Source organism: Emydura macquarii, unplaced genomic scaffold (genome assembly GCF_026122565.2).
Source record: "Emydura macquarii macquarii isolate MOO-44397 ecotype Brisbane River unplaced genomic scaffold, CSIRO-AGI_Emac_v2 contig_2768, whole genome shotgun sequence".
Lineage (NCBI taxonomy): Eukaryota > Metazoa > Chordata > Testudines > Chelidae > Emydura > Emydura macquarii.
Window position 1 is genome coordinate 5773035 of NW_027132905.1, and position 22199 is coordinate 5795233.

The 22199-nt window shown below is 40.9% G+C and overlaps 1 protein-coding gene across 5 annotated transcripts in view; it reads left to right on the forward strand.

Annotated features, from left to right (window-relative positions):
• Window positions 1-22199, forward strand: part of MAPK9 (mitogen-activated protein kinase 9) — a 66391-nt gene that overhangs the window by 38610 nt on the left and 5582 nt on the right. Inside the window, exon 13 of one of the 5 annotated variants that reach the window (XR_010923379.1) lies at window positions 18844-18955. The exons of 1 other annotated variant lie outside the window; for it this stretch is intronic. The gene's annotated coding sequence lies outside the window, so the exon portion shown is untranslated. Of the gene's footprint in view, window positions 1-295; window positions 833-7647; window positions 7750-9710; window positions 10017-18843; window positions 18956-22199 lie in introns of those variants that run through there. 3 more of the 5 variants (XR_010923378.1, XR_010923381.1, XR_010923383.1) reach the window with 3 other exon arrangements.

Below are 22199 nucleotides of genomic sequence, written 5' to 3' on the forward strand. Positions count from 1 at the left end.
GATCATTTTGCAACGCTGTTATATACTGCAATATAAAAAGGAAGGTTAAAATCTGGAATCGCTAATGCTTTCGTGCTACTGAAGGTCTTGCCACTTTTTTTGTTTTTGTTTTGAGTTGGATGATATTAAATGAAGGATTAACACAACCATTTCTCTGGATGGATGTTGTAATTGGTTGTCTTGTCCAAACTTGTGTTCTAGAGTTTGAGTTTTATATAAAGAAGTGAAAAGCCTTACTGCATTGTGTGTCAATCTCTCTTGATTGGAAAAAAATAGTTTTTTCTCCTTTCTACAGGGTACTGCTTCCAACTATCTGGCTGAAGAGTTGGGAGAGTCAGATCCTTAGACAACCTGATATTTGATGGCAGGATATTTTTCAGGTTGCTGGTTCAGCTGCAGAAAGACATCTTGTTGTATGAACTAGAACAGAATAGAAGAAGATAGAGCTGCTTGGCAATGCTGTATTTGTGCGGGGTTTTACAAAGTATACTGAAATACGTTCCTTGTCTTACATCTTGTCTTGTCTGTTCCCCTCAAGTTCTTCGGAGACAGCAGTTCAGTTATAGAAGGGTGTGGAGAGAGGTGAAAACAAGATAGGAAGAATTCTTGAGGAAAGTGGGACTTCAGGAGGTCATTTAGTCCAACCCCCTGCTCAAAGCAGGACTAACCTCAGTTAAATAATCCCAGCAAGAGCTTTGTCAAGCCGCAGCTTAAAAACCTCTAAAGATGGAGATTTCACCACCTCCCTAGGTAACCCATTCCAGTGCTTCACCACCCTCCTAGTGAAAAACTTTTTCCTAATGTCCAACCTAGACCTCCCCCCTGCAACTTGAGACCTTTGCTCCTTGTTCTGTCATCTGCCACCACTGATAACAGCCTAGCTCCATCCTCCCTGGAACCCCCTTTCAGGTAGTTAAAGGCTGCTATCAAATCCCCCCTCATTCTTCTCTTCTGCAGGCTAAACAAGCCTAGTTCCCTCAGCCTCTCCTCATAAGTCCTGTGCTCCAGCCCCTAATCATTTTGGTTGCCCTCCGCTGGAGACTCTCCAACTTCTCCACATCCTTTTTGTAGTGGGGGGCCCAAAACTGGACACAATACTCCAAATGCGGCCTCACCAATGCCGAATAGAGGGGAATAATCTCTTCCCGCGATCTGTTGGCAATGCTCCTACTAATGCAGCCCAGTATGCTATTAGCCTTCTTGGCAACCAGGGCATACTGCTGGCTCATATCCAGCTCTTTATCCACTGTTACCCCCAGATCCTTTTCTGCAGAACTGCTGCCCAGCTCGTCGGTCCCCAGTCTGTAGCTGTGCATTGGATTCTTCCGTCCTAAGTGGAGGACTCTGCACTTATCCTTGTTGAACCTCATCAGATTTCTTTTGGCCCAATCCTCCAGTTTGTTTAGGTCCTTCTGCATCCTATCCCTACCTTCCAGGGTATCTACCACTCTCCCCATCTTAGTGTCATCTGCAAACTTGCAGAGGGTGAGGCACTTGTCACACAAGTGATCCAAGGAAAGGACCTGCATATTAGAAGGTGCAAAACTGAGCATGACAGGAGAAGAAGGGAGCAAGGAAGAATGAATTGGGACCAGTTCAAAAATTCAGCCAGGTGTGGGATTATGTAAAGCCTTGAAATGTGTATGAAAAGATTGAATTTGTGGTGGTAAAAGACTAGAAATTATGGATAGTATTTAAGAAGGATATTAGGTGATATGGTCAGAGAGCCTAAAGAGTGTGTGGAGTGGACTGGACAGCATACACCTCATGCACAAGTAAGGGTCTGTAAAGCCTGACTTCCATGATTTTACAGTTTTGAGCTCTGAAACTGCCTACTTCACTCCGTGTACATATCAATGGATCACACAGAATGAGGCAGTGTTTCAATGAGATGTTCTGCATTGGCACATCATTCCTGATCTCAAACTTGAATTTTCCAAGAAGAAACTTGTTCTTTTCTTTCCATAGAACTACATTTAGGACAGTTTATTTACAGGACCAAGTCTTCATGAACTGGCCCAGGTTCAAAGACCACCCAGTTCATAGCTCATACTCCCTGTCTCCAATGAAAAATGTTCCACAATCCTTCTTTATTAAGAATATTTTTACTGGCACAGTCTCTCCCTTATGCCTTATGAAGACCTCCCTCATTCAGTTCACATATTATCAAATCATATAACATGAGGCAGCACTTCTTTAGAGTGCTGACTTATTCTATCTGCACCTTCACAAATCATCCCCCATGTGCACATATCAAATTTTATTTTAATGTATACAATATACACACACAAAGTAAGGCTCTGGGATTTGTTTGCTTTTAACCCTTATGACATGGCTAAGTCAAACCTGATTTTTTTTTCCCCACTGTACCACCAAAAGAACACATATGGTGCTAATGTCTCTGATAAATCTCAAGCTTCTGTTGCCTTCACTGAAGCACAAGAAAAGCTTATAACTAAGTCATACTTCTGCTTTTCTTTCTCTTCCCATGGGAAAAGTGTACCTGTTCACTCCATAACTGATGAACTGTGTATACTCAAGATTTCAGAAATATGTGCCCTTGGTCTCAACACACAAAATTTCAGCCTGAAAGAAGTAGATTTGAGAAAGTTAAAACTAAGATACAATACAATGGCAAGTGTTGTTCAAAAAAGGGAATTTTCTGTCTGTATACTCCATTGTGTTTTTGGCAGAAACCAGCTGGAATTTTACTTTCTTGGACTCTGAATGGAGAAAAACAATAGTTGTCATACTGGTACAGAGGAGGAGGAAAAATGCAACTAACCCTAGGCACTGAAATATGACTTAGAAATATGTCCCCCAGTTTTGTATTTAAAATGTCATCCAATTTTGTGTATTGCTTGCCTTTTAATATGAGCTGGTAAACAGTAACCTAATCACATAATTTATTGATTATATCCCATCATAACACAGGCTGTCAGTTATACCAGTCTTCAGAATATAAATTATGTTGATTATTGTTCTGGTTTTGCTTCAGAAAAATGCAGATTTTTAAACTCTCCAATGACATGCATTTGAATTGACCTTGGTTGCTCATTAATTGGTGTTGATTCTAGTGACTAGAGAAACTATATTGGTAATTTGTAAATACAACTGTAATAAGGCTGTTTGGTTAGTTACGGTAGAACCTCAGAGTTACAAACACTTCAAGAATGACAGTTGTTCATAACTGAAATGTTCATAACTCTCAACAAAATGTTAGTTATTTTTTCAAAAGTTTACAACTGAACATTGACGTAATATAGCTTTGAAACTTTACTATGCAGAAGAAAAATGCTTCTTTTAACCATTTTAATTTAAATGAAACAAGCATAGAAACAGTTTCCTTACCTTGTCCAATCTTTTTTTAAACTTTCCCTTTATTTTTTAGTATTTTGTTTAACACAGTATTGTACTGTATTTGCTTTTTTTGTTTGTTTGTTTCTGCTGCTGCCTGATTGCATACTTCCAGTTCCAAATGAGGTTTGTGGTTGATTGGTCAGGTCTTAACTCTGTTGTTCATAACTGAGATTCTACTGTACTTTGTGGATGGGGAAATGGACAGACTGAAATATAATCAATTCTGCTTTGCACAGGTTCAAATAAAGATTTTTTTTCTTCCACTCAATGCTGAGGTGACTTTTATTAGTATGCTGTTCTCATTGCACTTTTTGGATTGTCTTGAACAATCACAATTTTTATGTGAGCAGGCAAATATAATTATTTTAACATATAACTTTCAAATTGTGATTTTACATTGTTGAAAATGAATAGTAGGCATTGCTAATTTAGTTTATTAAAATACTGCGGTTTTATCCCTCATTTGTATTAAAAGTTTAAAGAAGTTTAGTTTGTACTACTAAGCTTATTTTGTGGTTAGGAATCTAATTTCTGTGTTGAAATAGGAATAATCATTTAATCAAATATCAACCGTTTTGCAAACTAGTCTAGTTCATTGATTTAAAAACTTGGAACAATTTTTGCTCTGTCTTCTTTACATCATTTGTTAATTCCCCAAAGGTATCAAAAAACTCTTCCATTTCCCTCTGAAGCATTTCATTTCTTCTTTCTGCATCTTCCTGTGCCCGCTCTGCATTTCTCATTTTAATCTCCACCAGACTGTACCACTTCCGTTGCTGACCCAGTTTTGAATGCAGATCCTTAATCTTCGATTGCAGCTCTTTGTTCCTCTGCTCCAGGCTGTTTGAAAGATAGACAGTGCAATTTATAGGGCTTTTTTTTCCTCTCTCTTTTTCATGATAAACCTACATTTTTAAAGAGCATTTCATTTTCAGCATGTGGTTCTATAAAATTAAGTGTGGAGAGGCACTTGGTATCCTCAAAGCAGGCTATGTTAGGTCCCCCTTCAACTTGTTGCCAATGCCCTTTTTCCCATCATCTTCATGATTTATCCAGTTTCTGCAGCTCAGTGAGTTAATGAACCAAGCCTGCTCACAAAGTTGTCTTTCCTTTTGAAAGGTTAATGGAATTCTCCATTTTATACTTATGCTGGTATACCTTGTATTGCAGGGTAAAAAGCAATTATTGTGCATTTCCTGCACAAAGACCCACATGCTTTGACTTAGGTTATGTGCAAGACCGCTAATATTAAGAGTTATGGAAGAGAGAGGATATAAATCAGTGTGTAGTTTCACTTATATTCTTAGAACATATATGCAGACTCCCATAAACACACAGTTGGATTTTACATCAGATTTTAATGGAATCTCACATGTGTTCAGGATCCTTGCACAGCCTATGTATCTAATGTTGAAAAACTTAACAGCTATCAAAATTTGCTTTTCCAGACCCTTGGTTATTTAACTTTATAACTTATTGTTGCTTTAACTTGTATGGAATATAGATAGATGGGAACCACGCCGCCCACATGCAAGAGGCCTCTACAGTGGATCACTACACCTGTTCAACAGCAAACAGCAAAACAACTGTTTTTAGGAAAGAAAATGAATGAGGATACCAAATTGAAACTGCAAGGGAGAATTTAGGCAGAATGTAGTAAGGATGGAACTAAAAGAGGAACAGCTCCTTTATTTTCCCACCAATCCCTTATTTAATCTTTATGTTTCTCAACATGAAGGTTGATGTATCCCAGGCCTCTGACATTTTGTCCCAGTTGCAACATTTACTTTCCTTTTTATTTTACAGATAGATCTGCATAATATATGGGAAGGCAATGTTTTATCGTTAATTGCTTTTAATTACATTCATCTGAAATGCTGAGGTGTCTTCAGTGCTGGGCAAAAAGTATTTAGGATTTAGTTTACTCCCAGATGAGGCTTCATCTTATAGTGTTTGCAGGCAAGAAATTTATTAACCAGGAATAATTAACCCCTTTGAAAGTGGAACTATCCCATGAAACTCAGAAACATCCAATGAATCTTCAATATCTGACAGTTTGCACTTGCTCTCTTATTTTGGGGGCATATCAAATATCCCCATTTGCAATTCACTAAAATCATTTCTAGGTATATCACAGTTTAACTAAATATTCCATTTGGATAATTTATCTGAAATCTTATAGCTAATTAGGGATTGTATCTGTTTAGAAGGAATGGGCATTTTTGTATAATGAACAGGCAGCATTGTTCAGCTGACTGAGCTAGGAGCTGCTGCATTCTTTTTTCAGGTCTACTTCTGACTCACTAAGCAACTTGGGATAGGTTACTTTCCCCATTCAATTTCCTGATTCAAATAATGAGGATAGTACTTGTCAACCTCCCTTGTGGGCTGTTGCAAAGAATTTTCCTTTTAAGTTTGTAAAGTTCTGTGTCAGTGCTTAGTATTTGTATTGTTCATATCCTGGCTTATTTTCCCCCATGCCCAAACTGACCTCCCAAAATACCGCTCTTTATGCTGGCTGAAAGTGGGGGGAAAAATTCCACAACAGACTTTACAGATTTTTTAAAAATCTTCTAATTCTCTAAGAAATTTTAAATGCTTGGAAATTTTCCAACCAGCTCAAATGATACTGGCTTCTATTAATTTTAAATAAATGACATTAACCTAAGCTCTGTAACAATGAGTCAAACCTGTTCTCTTGTAAATACTGGACAGTGAGAAACATTCACTATGAAATGTAAAAATAAATAATTCTATTGCAGTAGCATCTAAGGATCCCAGTTGTGGATCTCTGCCACTTGGCAATAGGTACAGTACGCACAAACAGCATAAAGTCCCTGCCCCAGAAAGCTCATAGTCTAAGATCCTTTACCTTGTAATTTTAGCTTCTTGCTCTGCTTTCTGCCTGGACATCTGCTTCTTTAGGCTGACAAGATGGTGCTGCAGTGAAGTTGAATTTGCTGAGAAGTCATAGGCAGGGGGAGATCCTTCACTGCTGTTATCTGCTGGGCTATGTCCCAAGTTTTCCTGGAGCACCAAAACATTGGAAGTGGCTGTGTTAGTTTCTTGGGACTCTTCTGGGCAGGTGGACCTGGTTAAATACCTTGAAGGCAGGTTTTCCTCAAACATAATTTCACACAGGGAGCTAGTCCAGGAGCCCTGGCCAGTATTGCTCATGCCCTATGAGCTTTGCAAAAGTTCTGTTTTGTTATAAAAGAGAGCTTGTTTTCATGCATCTGCCTCACCCTGGTCTGTGAAACTTTTCTTCCTCACCACAGCTGTTTGAAACTTTTCAAATACTTGGAAATAGTCCATTTTGTTGAAGCCTGGATCTTGTTTCAGTCTCCGATTTTGTTTTTGATATGGAATGGGTGACGCCTCAAACTGGTGTGCCAATCCACTCTGCGCATGGCCTGATTGTGCTGGCTTGTTCTTCTCCCCAGAAGACACCGCCTCCTTTTTACCCTCCATCTTTTCTGTGCAGTTTGAATGACATCTGGTGGGTGGCACATTTTTATAGCTGTCTGTATTACTAGTTGCATTCTTCTCTTCTGCCATGGTAATCTTGGCTGTCAGTAACCTGTTGCGGAAGGGGATATCTGGTCTGTATTCTACAAATACAAGGCTTCCTATGTTCCACGTTGCACAGATTATTGTAGAGGCATGTAAAATCTGTTTTGGGTGTCTAGCCAGCCTGGCGTGAGAAAAACTGCATGAATGGAAAACAGCTTGCTGTGCTTTTTTTATTACTGACATCAACTGTTGCACATTTTAAAGGAATCAGAGGGCAATGGTTAAAGTAAAGCTATTCAGTCTCTCTTCAGCACTGTTGTGTCAAGGACAAGAACTCTGAGGTCAAGGAAGCTTAGGGCTTTTTTTTTTTTTTATCTACTTAACTCTTCAGTTCCGGTAGGAAAAATGAACTAACATGAATACATTTTAAATGGACGTTTATTTTTTTAACTGTCTCTTTTCAGAGGGTACTCAAGTAAGTAAAGTAGAGCTTCATACTACAGATAACCTAAAATAACTTGAATACAGCAAACTAAATAGGAAAAAGAAAGTTTGTCCTTACAATTAAAATAACTTTAAAACTAGCTCAAACAGTTTAATAATAATTTGGAGCGCCTTTTCTTCCCAGCCGTTTGGTACAAGGAACAAGAGTGAAGTTGAATGGTGGGCAAACCTACCAATGTAAATACCAATACAAATAAACTATATGAAATTGGCAGAATATTCAGTTGGCCCACCTACCACTTTACTTCTTTTTTGTGTGTTTTCTTTCAGGGTTTTCACATGTCCAGGCAGAGTCCCTCTTTTTGATGTTTTTACTTCTTCACTCTGATTCAGAGTTTGTATTTGAAAATAAAAACCTGAAAATGGGCTGGCTTAATGGAATTTGACTACAATTCTTCAGCATCCACTAGCTTTGCTTTACATGAGGTTTTTAGCTATCCCCCGGTCTCAGATGAATAACACGCTATTATTCATCACAGTATGCCTAAAGGGCCTTGCAGACCATAGAAAGTAAATGGGACTTTTGAAATGTTATTCTAAGCCTCAATAGAAAACAGCCCTTGAACAAGCAGATGGAATATTCAATAAATCTGAAGAAGACTTGAAATTTTTATCATAAGAAGAACCAAGATAAATAAGAACTACACACATTTTGAGGGCAAGAAAACTCTATTTCCACAAAACAATCTTTGGATCCCATTCCTTGAGTCAGTAAAGTACTGAGCAGATAAAAATCAAGCACTGCAACTGCTACCAAACAAAAGCCTTTAATACTCCAGAGACATTTTTTCCTGGAATAATGTCATTGCTTTACACAATTTTATGTTTCATAAATAACAGATGGCTGAAATCTCTGATGAATTAGATTCTCTATCTTTTACGAAAAATCACTTTCTGACACAAAACAAAGGAGAGGTGGGGAGAGAAGCAGGCAACTGTAAAGAGCACCAGCTGTTACTTACATAAACATGAAAGACTTCCCTTTTTTCATTCAAATGTAGATTTTCTTGTCAGACATTCTTCTAACAGGAGCTATGGCAAAATCACATCATTCTCCCTATCTGTGAGGAAGTGGTTCTAGGTACTGTAATAGGAAATGAACAACCTAACCTCCTTGAGAACTGAGCTCAGGATAGCATTACAGTGAAGTTGCTACTGATGTATTAAGCGGGTTGACAGCAAGGAAAGTAGAAGGCTATTTTACTAGTGCATTAGGTGCTTTGTCATATACGGTTCAAGTTGTGCAAAATATATGTTCAAATTGGCCCTGGCAGAGTTTTATAGAGGACACTTTCTGCCTCAGAAATGACTTCCTATCACATCCTTTGACTGTCTGACTCTTCTGTCACCTTTTTTTATTTTCTACATGTCTTTGGGTGTAGGTGGAAAATAAACAAAAATAATTAATTCCTAAACATTTTATAAAGCTAAATCTTTTTGTGTGCAAAGAGAATTTACAAAGACTTCAGAGAACAGCTCCTTGAGGATTGCATTAGAGAATATGGAAATTGGATGGATTTGGTCTTTCTGGATGAGTCTCTTATTGGTTTCACAAAGCTGTGTTTTGTGTAGCATTTTAGCACTATCTGAATTCTTATTTGTTTTGTGGTAGCAGCTAGAGGCTGCAACCCAGTGTGCTAGGCACTGTACATACGTAAAACAGAGATGGTCCCTGCCCTGAAGAGTTTGCAGAATTTGCAATCTAAGTCACCACCCCTGTGCGTTAGACACACAACTAACTCAGCTACTGCTGCTGTGCTCCTCATAATGGGGGAAGGAGAGTGAGCAGGGCAGTGTCTCTAGGGAGGAGGAAGGGAACTGGCCAATGTGTCAGTAGCCTGATTTGTAGGGAGCTGGTAGAGGGCATAATGTGGAGGGCAAGAGAACAGGGCAGGGGCCTTGCCTGGAGGAAAAAGTTTCTGCAATTCCCCAGGGTAGGAGCGGGAGACCCATGTCCTGGGGGCATTGGAAGGGTTCAGAAAGAGACCTTCCCATCAGTCAATAGTAAAAGGGAAATGTTCTGTTCTCCCCACTCTGACCAATGTGTGTAGACTTTGTCCATTTCAGATTCAGTACCCTGAAATGTGTGTGCAGGTGCGCGTGTATACACACACAAGTGATTCCCTTTGAGAGCTCAGAAACCAGATCCAGAGAATAAAATCTTGGGATTTCTAAACCAACTACATGATTTTTTTCAGGGCTTGTCTCAAGATTTTTGAACATGGAGGTGAGGCAGCGGGGCTCTCATGGTAACATTGTGAATGTTGGCAATACTGAGGGCTTGAAGATGTGATAGGAGCTGGAAGAGTAATTTCTGTTTTTACCACTTCTAGGAGATGAAGCACAACCTCTCCATGCCGCCTACTGAAAGAGATGGATCATTTACAATAGCACCCAGAATTGTTGTCCCCTATCCTCAAGTTTAAAAATCCAGCCTAGTGGAACACTGCAATAAACCCCCCCAAAATGGCCTTCCTGAGAGAGTACACGGAATAGTTTGTACTAGTTCCCTTCCAAATTAAAGGTCAACGACAGAAATAAGAGTTGTATTTTTTTTTAACCCTGAGGCAGAGGAAGAATTTGGATCCAAACCTTCAGCCTGCATAGGCCTGGGATGTTTTGAAAAATTGTTTAGTTTTTGGACATTGCACAACCATTGGATGGAACGCAGGAGTCCTTGTCCAGCATGACTTTTTCCTGGAATTTAGAGATGCTACCGTGTGCGCTTAAAATGAAACATGCTTGAAATAGTTTTTGCAGGCAAGTTATGGGATTTCCCCCGATTCTGGTCTAATTCCCGTTTCATGCTCTTGAGATCAGAAGAGATACACTAAAAAAGAAGAGATCGAAAACAATACAGTCCATTCACATTTTGTCAGACATGAATTACACTGTGGGCAGACTGAAGCATGAACTTTCCTGAAAGGTCAGTGAGCTAACTGTGGCATGCCAGTTTATAATGAATACTTAAGACTGTGTGGTTGTGTATCTGACACTTCTGCTCTTATCAAAAGATGTGTCCTGTATGTGTGTGTCAAAATCTGACAGATTCCATCTACAAGGAAAATGAACTTGTTGTTGACCATGGTTGTCGGTAATGGGTTCTTACTTAACCTGGTGTCAAAAACAGTTTGGCTGTTAATGAAGATAAGACCACAACCATTCTCAACACAGTTTACAGAAAGGGTGTTAGACACCACTTCCCACTAGGGTCAATCTGTTTCTGTAACAGTGTTGAAAATGGTTTTTGTCTGGCCTACACCAGCAGCCAAGTCACTTTCAACATCTGTTATGGCAAGAGTATACAAAGGGCTGGGAGGAGGTAATTCCTAACATCCATCCTCACTTGCTGCTAACTTGCCTGCTATCGACAGACCCTCGGCGGGCCACGTTCTGCTCTTGTGCAGAAGCATGCTGTTACTGAGAGCAGAAAGTATCACAGTACGTCCCCTGGCAATGTTCCTCTACCCCAACTCAAGCAAGAACTGTGCACAGAGTACAGTAGGGGGAAATGTGATCTGGGGGCGCTGGCAGACCTTGATCATGGTGCACTGTATGTGTAATATGGTGCTTGTTCGAGTGGTGAGGCGTGTCTCTGGGTGGAGGAGTAGAAGTATGTACTGTGAGGAAAATGAAAATTTAAAGTATTGGCTTTTGGGTTAGATATGTTCAGTCCAACCTTCATTGCCACAACAATGTAGTGTTTTTGCGTATTAGTATGCAGTGTCCCAACTGAATGACATCACCATGAATCCAAGGTTAATGTCATTCAACAGCATATGAGATAGTCTAAAACTAGGGCAGGGTGCTGGTAAGGGTGTGGTCTAGGATGTGTGGATAAGGGAATAGCTTGAGACCTGGGTTCAATTCCTGGCTCTGACACTGATGTGCTGGACTACCTTGGCAAGTCACTTTCTCTCTCTGCCTCCATTTCCCTACCTGTAAATGGGGATAATAGCTCTTTTGTAATGCACTTTGAGATCTATTGATGAAAAGCACCGTAGAAGAGTTTGTCATTTTTATTATTAATTATTGCAACCACAAATCCAACCCTGCTAGAGAGCCCAGCACCTCCTGAATATCCTCCTTTAATTCTGACTCCTCCTGGAGTTCCAGCTGAATAAAATATTCCTCAGTTCCTCTCCTAAGCCCCTCTTTAATATCACTGTTTTTAAACTGCTGTAGCTTCATTTCAGTGGGGCTGGGGTGTGTGCGAAGTCATTCCTTTTTTTTGTTCAAGTTAGTTAAGCACTTTAGAATCCTACCAGATGAAAGGCATCACTAAATGTACAGAATTATTTCCCGCATCCTCAAAGGTATTTAGGCAGCTACCTGCCACTGAGGGAGTTAGGTGCTGAAGTGCCTTTGGGGATCTGCGCCATTAAGTGTGAAAGTCACATGCTGTTTGCTGTTTCGCTGTAGCTGCGTTGCCCCCGGGATTTTAGAGAGACAAGGTGGGTGAGGTCATATCTTTTACCGGATCAGCTGCTGTTGGTAAAAGAGACAAGCTTCAAGCTACATAGAACTCTTTTCAGGACCAGAAAAAAACCTGACTTTTTTCCCCCTAACAGCACACAGGTGTGTTTCACCCAATGGCCACTAGATGTCATAGTTGCTTTTTAATTTTAAACTGATATAGATGAAAATGCATAGAGTGAGAATTTTCAGTGAGAAGAATTGGGGTTTTCTCCAAGTTCAGTAGTCATTTTTGATGAGCAATTTTTAAAGCGAAGTTAGGGGATATATTGCTACTCAATCTGAGCAAACACTGAAGATGGACATGGTGTGTGTGAAGGGGGAATCTTTTTATTAAAAAGACTTACAGGTACCTTGCAACAGAGGGCGTTGTGTGCTTCACTCAACAGAAAAGATGGACCTGGGGGTGAGACTATTTCAAACACGCGGCTCTGCAGAGCTATGAAAGTGACACTTGTGTATAAGTGTCATACTAAATAAAACTAGATAGGAGTAAGGGCTTGGGTAGAGACATAAAAGGCGTCTCCAGCAAGTGCTATCATCCATTCTCTCTCTCTCTCTCTCACTGTTGCTTCATCCAGCCTAACAATGCAGGCTGCGCAGTTAGTGGAGACTTATAATACAGAGATTCTGGTTAGTAAAGAGCCCAAACAAACTGGTTTGTTGCTCAGTGGTTGCCCCTTTACCTACTGGCCTTTCATGACCTTTAATTAATTCTAAAACATGTTCTAAAAAAAAGTTTAAGGGACAGAGTGGTAGTTGTCTGAGTCATCTCCATCAGAGGTAGAAGACAGTGCAGGTATTTGCTTCATCACTTGCACATTTACTCAGGCAACTCATTGAAAGGACATTTCTTTACTAATTCACAATGTAGCTAGTTGACCAAATTTCTGCTGGCATCTACTTCTCTGCATGGTCTGCCACATAATTAAAAAAAGAGTGCCAGGATCTGTAAATCTGACTCTTTTTACCTTTATTTTACTTCCAGATTGTCATCTTTATATGCTCATTAGCTCACTTTCCTCTCTTGCTGCAATCTCTTTATCCCAAATAGGTGTATCTTCTTCCAATTTCTCTGCAACTCTGGATGTAGCGGAGGTGGGACTATACCTCCCCTTATCCAACACACAGCATCCCTGTCTCTAGCATATCTTTTCCATGCTGAGAAATAGTGTTTCTTCTTGGCAGGTTGGGTGTGAGGCTATTAAATAAGTTCACTATATTAGTCCTCCAAAATTTGGTTTTAAGATGGAAAAAGAGAGATGAAGGGATGATGGGTAATTCTTCAAGCTTATAATACAGTATTTATTTATATCAGACCTCCAGTGTTCTAGGGTCCTCTGCACAAACGAAAGTAAACCCAAACTGCAACACGTAATAATCAATCCAAGACATAGGTAAATGTCTCATTTTTCATCACAGCCCACCCACCAGATTAAGAGTGCAGCGTTCCCTACACCCAGTTCCTGCTTTGGCTTCTACTTTTATTGTTAAATGTGCAGTTTTTCCAAATTTATTTTACTCTCCTACACTTAGGCTTATGCAATTGGTAGTTTATTGCTCTCTGCGTGCCTGAGCAACTTCTTCAAAGCATCAGGTAGGCCTGCTCCTGCCCTTGCTGATTCTTTCACGCTGCATGCAAGAGGAGGAGGATTTGGATCTTAAACCTCTGTAAAACTTACCATTAAAATAATAGAAAACCTTTTCCCCTCTCCAGATTTTACAGACATCAAAATGGCAAAATTCTCTTCTCTTTATTCAGGATGCCTTTTTCTTTTTTGCCTTATTTTCCAGTGGGGCCTGCATGGTAGACATTTCATTTCTGTATCCAGCCAGCCATGATAACTGCAGCTAAACTACAGCTAAATGGGCACCCAGACACTCATCTCCACTCTGCAGAACTATTGGCATTTGCTGCAGTACCAGGCAATTTGCGCTCTTATATAAGAAAGTGACTTCTTCCTCAAGACAATGTCTCAGTGTAATCTTCCAGCTCCAATTTTGCATGAGAGGGAGCAAAGGAAGATGTTGTCAGTTTCACTATCTGACCTGTCAGCGGATGATTCATAAATTAGATGCTTTCTATAAACGGCAACGTCTGGTGCTTGTGTGTGTTGGCGAATAGAAAGCCATCTTGGTCCCATCCATCAAACAGTTGAGAATGATTGAGTCACAACATATGCAGTTTGCACGTTTTTACATTTTAACAAAATGATTCTTACTAAATTTACAGAAATAGGGCTTGGTGTTAACCTCTGTTCTTCCCTTTTGTGCTTTTGACTTAAACAGTGATTCCTTTATTGCTTTAAAAGACATGTAAGTTCTGAGTGTGCACCATAAAATTGTCTCTAATTCTTCGTTTTGTTGTTATAAAGTAACTCCTAATGCAATAGAATTGGAGGGAACGGTCCAGAAATGCAAAACTGTCCAACTGCTTCTCCTGCGTTTATTTTATTGGAAACAGTTTTACTATTATTCCCATTTAATTTTTGTATTTATTATGCAAATATTGAAGGTGAAAAGTCGAAGTCAATGATGAGAGTTAAGCAACGCTAAGCACTTCTGAAAATTCCACCCTATCAGTTTAGAGAGGCCAGTGTCTTTAATTCAGGCTTGAAACTCCTGTTGATGGGAGCTACTGAATGAAAAGAAAAGATGAAAAGAATCTTACTGCCAGTTTAAAAAAAAAAAAAAGACTCATGTCACTTGAATGATGATGCCAGCTTTAACTGCAGTCTAGACATCCGTGGTAGTCATCAGAATGATGTGACAATAGTTCTGTATTTCCAGCTAGCAGTTTCTTAAGTCCACTTTTTTTAGATCTCACTTTTCCAGTAGGGAAAAGCGATCTCGAAGTGTTCTGTTTTTCAGCAGGAATATTTTCCCCCCTCCTGCATCTGCATCTGCAAAATTGTAATTAAGAGAAAGGAGAAGCCTTTTCCCTTATCCCTTTTTTGCTGATTTAAATTATTTCCTTTCTCTGACCATTTTTCATTTTTCTGTGCTGTTGGTGACCTAGTATGTGAACAACAATGAAAAGCACATTAAAAAATATCCTATGTTAATGCCATTAATCTTATTAGTATTTCCTGAAAGCCATGATTAAGTGTTTGCTGGTGCAGAGGATAGCAGCCAACGTGCTACTGATGGATCATATTTTGCCTCCACAGTGCTGTCAATCATAAGCAGAGCTGGCTGGAAAAACAGAAAATTTGTTTGTGAAATTTTTTTTTGCAAAAAAATTAGTTCCTTTCTGTTTTGTCATTATCTTGAAATGTTTTGACCATCTCCATAGCTGGGGGGGGGCAGAAAGGAATTTTTGCAAACGATGTATCATGTTGCTAATGTTGAAAAATCGCAATTTGGAGTATTTCAACCAGCTCTGGTCAGTCAGGAACAAAGAAATTTGTTACATGAGATCAGGCCCATGTAGTCCAGTATCATGTTTCTGACAGAGGTCATTGCCAGATGCCTCAGAGGAAGATGCAGGAATCCTTGGAATAGAATCACTTGCCCCCAGAGGAATTGTCTTCCCAAGCTCTGTCAGCTGGTGGTCACCCATGCACTATTGTATGAAAGTTTACACCTGCCTCTCTTTCAGGCTAATGTAATTTTGGATATTTTTTATCCAGATAAATGCCTGATTCTTTTAAAAATCCTACTAAGCTCTTGGCCTTATAATGAGTTCCACCAATTACTTATGCATTGTGTAAAAATGTATTTGGGACAGGAACTGTCTTTTTTTCCCCCTGGGTTTAAACAGAGTCTAGCACTTTGGGGTCCTGGTCCATAACTAAGGCTCTTAAAGGGAAATGCTATTTGTATTACAGTAGCATCTGAATTCAGTAGATCTGAATTATAGACTAATTGCTATTCAGTGTGTAACTGTTGTTGATGTAGTGTGTGAATGCATTCTAAAAATATAAACTCACTCTTCTGTATGATCAGCTAGTGTGTAACTTGATAGTAAACACAAGAAAAAATATTGCTGTAGGTGAAGATTCATTTTAAAGAGAAGGCTTTTTTCTTTAAGACAAATGTAAATATTACTTTCCCTCAAGCTTGCCTGATAGTTGGAGCAATTCTTCAAGGAAAATCAAACAACGCTCCAAACTTCAGTAATAAAATTCCAAGACATCACAAAAACTGGCAAAAGAAAAAAAGTTATCCCCTGGCAATCTAGCAAGTTATTTTGCTTGCTATGATTTGCAGGACTAGGGATCAAAAGGTTTACATCTATAACTCTCCCTCATAAATAAAATAAATCTTTTAAAAAGGATAAACTACCCATGAGACCTACTGAGTTGGGTTGGGTCTGCTGTCCCTGGAAGACAAACTGCATTTGAAACACAGATTATTTGGAAGCACACAAGAGAAAATCTACCTTTACATTGCGGTTGTGGTGGTATGAGGAAATGAAATGCCATGGGAAAGGCTATTCTCATGGAATCTGATGGTCTGACCAGAAGTAGAAATTATTAGGAATGTCCAGAGAGAGTCTGTACTTGTTCATTTTCCAATTCAATTGTGCAGATCCAAGAAGTGTGGATAGCTGTAATAAACTCTGTATCTAGACTTGTGGATGCTTCTTCCAGACAAAGTCCAACACTGAACATTTTGAATAGGGCTGTGCAAAACTTTTGCACCATAACAAGGGAAAACTTATTTGGTTCTTTGGTTTTGGCTCTGCTAGCAAAACCACAATGGAGGCTCTCATTATTCTGTCACTCAGTCTTCTTTTCTGCCCCTACAATCCATAAACAGCAATCAGAAGGGATTTGTTGAAAAGCTTGACTAAAACTAGAATTTCTCTGCTGGGGTTTTCTTAAAAAAATCAGTCAAATCCACCAGTTCAATGGCAAAAATGTTGAAACAGTGTCCCCTTTTGTTTTGAGTTTCAGGATGATATAGATGCACTAAACATCCTAGTAAGGTCCCTGAGACTCATGTGAACTGACATTGAGGGGCATCACACAGCTCTGCTTTGAATCTCCTTATTAATTTTGCATTCGATGAAGTGGGTTTCTTCCCACGAAAGCTTATGCTCAAATAAATTTGTTAGTCTTTAAGGTGCCACAGGACTCTCGTTGTTTTGCTAAAAACAGACTCACATGGCTACCCCTCTGGAACTTATTAATTTCGATCATTCTGTCTGGATATATCCTCCATGCATGATCAACTGTTGACTGATTTCTTAAAGCAAATGTTCCATATGTGTATCTCCTTCCCATCTATTGATGTTTTCTATGCCAGTAGCAGATTGCACTTGGTCAGTGGATTATTGATTTTGTTTAATTAGTTATTTCCAAGATCAGATTCATATTGATATAGTTAGTAGAAGTCATAAACACATGCTCTGATTCAAGCAGGTTGGGGAAAAAAATGCACATTTTTGAAAATATATAGAGGGAAAAAATTACACTTCGCAAATATTTTGACCAGCTCTATTTCTTATCCATAGTCACAATTGCACTGACAGACTTCTAGCTTCACTGATTCGAATCCTGCCAAAGGTGGTAACGACTGAAAGTTCTTATCATCTGATGTCTGGCTGGTGAAAATGATTTTGGTTTCAGTCCAGAACCGAGTGAACATATGTCCACAGTCAGCACTGTTTGGCATGGAGAGGCCAAAGATTAAATAAGCATAGAATTTACATTGCCCTCTTGACCCCGAGGGAATGTCTTTAAGGGTTAGGGTGCGGCATATTTTCTGGACAGTGTGGAGAAGTTCACACTGCCACTGCTTGTTCTGCTGATAGAGGACTTCATGTGACAGGAATGTCAACCTGTCTGAAATGTACTCGGAACAGAGACCTGCCTCAATGAATAAATTTGTTCCTTATGGACCAGATGCAGTAGTTCATCCCTATTCAGCAAAGTGCATAAGCAAGTGTTTTATACAGCAAAGCACTTACCTAAAATTAAGCATCTGCATAAGTGCTTTACTGACTAGGGACGGGCTTAAGCACTTTAGTGCTGTGCTGACTCGAGCCATAGTCCCTGTTTATTTTGGTAGGCCCTAATTCAGCATAGGATTTAGGGCATGGGCCCAGATGCCCAAAGGTTCCATTGACTTCAATGGAAGTTAGGAGCCTAAATACCTTTGGGTATCTGGGCCTAGATCCGCCGGCAAAGTCCCTAGAACTCTGGTCCCAAACCAACAAAGCACTGCAGTGGGAGTATTTATGTACTTAAAGTTAAGCCTGGGGTTAACTGCTTTGCTGAATTGGTGCTAAAGTCCTCCGCTTTTGCAGGATTGAGTGCTACAGCATGTGCATCAATTTAAGAATGTGATGTCGATAGGACTATTTGCACGCAAGCTACACCTGTGCTTTCGTAGAGCAGAGCGTTAGCTAGCAAGAAAATATCACCTTTATACTCACTGTGTTGTACCATGACTACCCCAGAACTTGTTACATGCGGAAATGGATATGGCTCCACGTGACACTTTTGTTTGAAATTATCTGAATTTTATTCCGCCAGATGTCATTCATATTTACAAAGTTATCACTGAGCCGATTGCTAAATAGGATAATACTTGCTAGCATTCTGCCATGTGATGAAACTGCAGTTGTAGGGAAAAGTCTCCTCCCCTTCCCCCCTCCACTGCTGCTTAAAAATAAGAAAGAAAAGCTGTTAAGTCCAAATCACTTGATTACATTGCCTTTTGCTAAAAGTCACTTGAATGGGACAGTCAAAATACAGTCTCATTACCATCCATTTGCATGTACAGTAGTGGCAGTGAAATAGATAAAAATCAGTAGAGAAATCAGTAGTGTTCACAGCTTCAGGTCTTCTACCCAGAGTTTATCAGCAGCAGACAGCTGAAGGCGTAGAGCACAATTAATCACAGGACAATCTGCTTTTCAGGGGAAATGATTGGCAGTTGGAGAGAGCTCCAGACTTTCTTGTTAAATGTGTGAGTTGACAGAGGCAAATAATCTTTCATATCACATTAATTTTATTTTTGTTCCCTGTGAACATGCAGGTGCCATGCAATGGAACAAGAGCCTGAGATTTGTGCTTTGAAAGACAAGAGAGGTTACCTTCTAACCTGAAATTCTTCAGAAGAATTAATTTGAAAAATATCCCAGCTAAAGGTAATAGTAAAGCAAGATCTAGAAAAGGAGTTAAACACGGGAGGGACATAGGAGCCAGACCTCCCTAGTCCATCTATGGTGGTATCCTGCCTCTAGAAGTACCATAGCCAGCACATCAACATGGAGTATAATGGGGATGAACATTATGAACAAGATGTAGCAGATGTCCAGAATGCTTTGGACTTTTATCCACTAGGGATACAAGGAAAATAAATGGCCATCACTGTCTCCAATGCAACAGGATCTGGCTTTGACAAACATGAAATAGCTTCCCAGGGTCCTCCAAATGGTAGGACTCTGTCTCCTCCTTTAAGACCTACTACTGCCTTTTGGTTGGATTCTGACTCAGATGAGGTGATTGCACAGGGGAGTAACAACCGTGGGTTATCCAGACCTGTGGTTCAGGCACATGGGATTAAATAGGGTTATTTGCTTGCTTACTTTTTCCCTGGAGCAGGTGGGCAGGGTGAGGCTGGAATTTGGCTCCCCCCACTCACTCCTTTACCTGTTGACCAGAATAGCTTAGCTGGTTGGGGGTTAGTAATTTGCTACTTATGTAAACTGGGGATAACTCACTAGCCCTGTAGGAGCAAGCAGGAAGAGAGGGTTGCAGGTGAATCTGAATCTCAATGCCTCCCCACCGCTTGCTCACTTTTGTACTAACATCACAATCCAGCCCTCTGCGATGGCTTAGTCACTAGTGAGTTCCCCATAGGAATCACCCTTTCACAGGAATCTTTTTCCAGCTTGCTTTCCTGGTAGCTGGCCTCTTAAATTTGGGAGGAACAAGCAGCTGCTGTTGCCCTCTTGTGGTTCTTTACAGTCAGATGTCTGCAGCCTGCACTTCTCTCCTCTGTTCCTTGTTCTTTTCCCCTTTTCTCTCCTTCCCAAAGAGATGGCACATCCTTCCCCTTGCTCCATACAAACAGTGCTGCCCAGGTATTGCACAAAGAGGAGAAATTCCCTTCCTGCCCATGATGTCCTGAACTTGTGATTGGATTTCCATTGCCTTCCTGTGCATTTGCTGCCAGGGTCACTAAATGGTGGTAAAACAATCCAGCCCTCTTAAAACTCACCCATGGTATTTGTCCCCCCTAAATTCTCATGCTGGGAAGTTCCACACGTGGATTATGTGCTGTGTAAAGAGCTTTTCTTTTTCTTTTTATTATTTGTCTTTCAGTAGCATCAAGAGGCTTGGCTGAGATCAGGGCCCGGTAGTGCTAGGCAATGTAAAAACACACAATAAGTGAGATTCCCTGATCCAGAGGGCTTACATGTAAATAGAGAAGACAGACAAGGAGTGTGGGGAGGAAGGCTTATTATTGCCATTTTACACATTGCCTAAGTCTAGCTCCTAAATCACTTAGGCACTTTTGAAAATGTAACCATAGCTCACTGGCCAGTGGTCCCCTCAGGAGTCTGAGGCAGAGCTAAGAATTGAATGCAGTTCTGCTGGATCACAGGCTAGACCTTGAATGCAAGAGACCATCCTTCCTCGTGGAAAACTTGTCTGTAATTTACTGCTTTTAAGTGCCCGTTTGTCCTCACGTTAAGTAACAGGGTAAAAAAAGGTGCCCGGTCATTTGACGGTGCCAGTCAATACTTTGTGTTCCTCATGAAACCTCACCTTGCTCTTCTTCTGTCCAGGTTAATCCATGTTTATAGACCCTGCTCAGAATAAATCATGCTGTCTTGCCTCTCCAAGCCCCTTTTGCCCAGTTAATTGGCCTTCTCTGGTCTTGTGCCTGCATGTCAAATGCAGCAGGTTAGCACAAGAAGTAAAGGTCACTAAGGCAGTTGGCTGGGACCAGGTATGCAGAAGGAAATGTCACAGGTAGGTTAGTGCTTTTCAAAATCCTGCCTTTATTTCAGCACAAAGGATCCCCCAGGCCATCTCGGGTCATGCAGCAAGAGAGGAATGGGGAACAGTTCACGCACATCAGGATGGCCTGTTGTGTTAGCAAATCCTTCTCCTCCTCGGTGGTAGGGCTGGTTTAAGAATATCTAGGGCCACCTGCAGCCCTATATGCAGAGGGGCTCCAATTGGGATAATTAATTCACCCCCACTCCCAGGGTTATGACTAACAATGCAGGAATGGCTGGAGTGGGGGGTGCAGGGGAAGCTACTTGCCAGGGGTGCCAGGAGCTGCCAGCTGAGATGCTTCAGATGAAGCCCCTCGAAACGCAGCAAGAATGGCTGGGGAGCCAGGCCCTGGATAAAGGTCCCAGAAGGAGTCTGCGGTGGCAGCAGCAGCAAGCAGCAGGTGGAGAGAACATGACATTTAAACCTCCCCAGCACATGCATACCTGCACCTCAAGGCCAGCTCTCCCTTTCCCTTCACTGCTTCCCCTGACAGCCTCCCCCCACCAGGGAGTTCTCAGGTCAGGCAGTTCCAACAGCTTGGTGGGGTGTAGGGCCTTCGGCTCCTCCGGACCAGACTCATCTCAGGGCGTTTGCAGGAGCAGTGAGCGTGCTGCACAGAGTTCCCTGCATCCTGGTGGGAACCTCCTGCAGCCCATCCTACCAGTGGGGGAGGGGCTGGGCTGGCTGTCGCTGAAAAAGGCTCTTTGCTAACGTGGTAATGGGCGGAAAGACATTTAGCACTACCGTTAATAGGCACTTGGCTCTCTGGCCTCCAATTTAAAACATGAGCTTCTCTGTTGAATTTGCTGCTGTGAGCGGGTCATGCACCTTTTTGGAAGACCCTGGGCCTGATCCAAAGCCCAGTGATGTCAAAGGAAAGACTCCCACTGATTTCAATAGACTTTTGACGTGGATCCATGAGAGGAGTGTTGATATAAAGCTAAGTGGAGCAACAGTCTCAAGTTGCAAGGGGGGAGGTCTAGGTTGGACATTAGGAAAAATGTTTTCACTAGGAGGGTGGTGAAGCACTGGAATGGGTTACCTAGGGAGGTGGTGGAATCTCCATCTCTGGAGGTTTTTAAGCTGCAGCTTGACAAAGCCCTGACTGGGATTATTTAGCTGAGGTTAGTCCTGCTTTGAGCAGGGGGTTGGACTAGATGACCTCCTGAGGTCCCTTCCAACTCAATGATTCTAAGTGAACATGGGATGGGACTGTCCTTCAGGGTGTCCATGCTCTTGGCCTATAAACTGTAGGGACAAGCTGTACCGTCCCTCCCAATCTTGTTCCAATGGTTGCTTTGCTTGTGTTTGTGGTTGCTTCTGAGAATGTTCTAACGCAGTAGCTCTCAGCCTTTCCAGACTAGTGTACCCCTTTCAGGA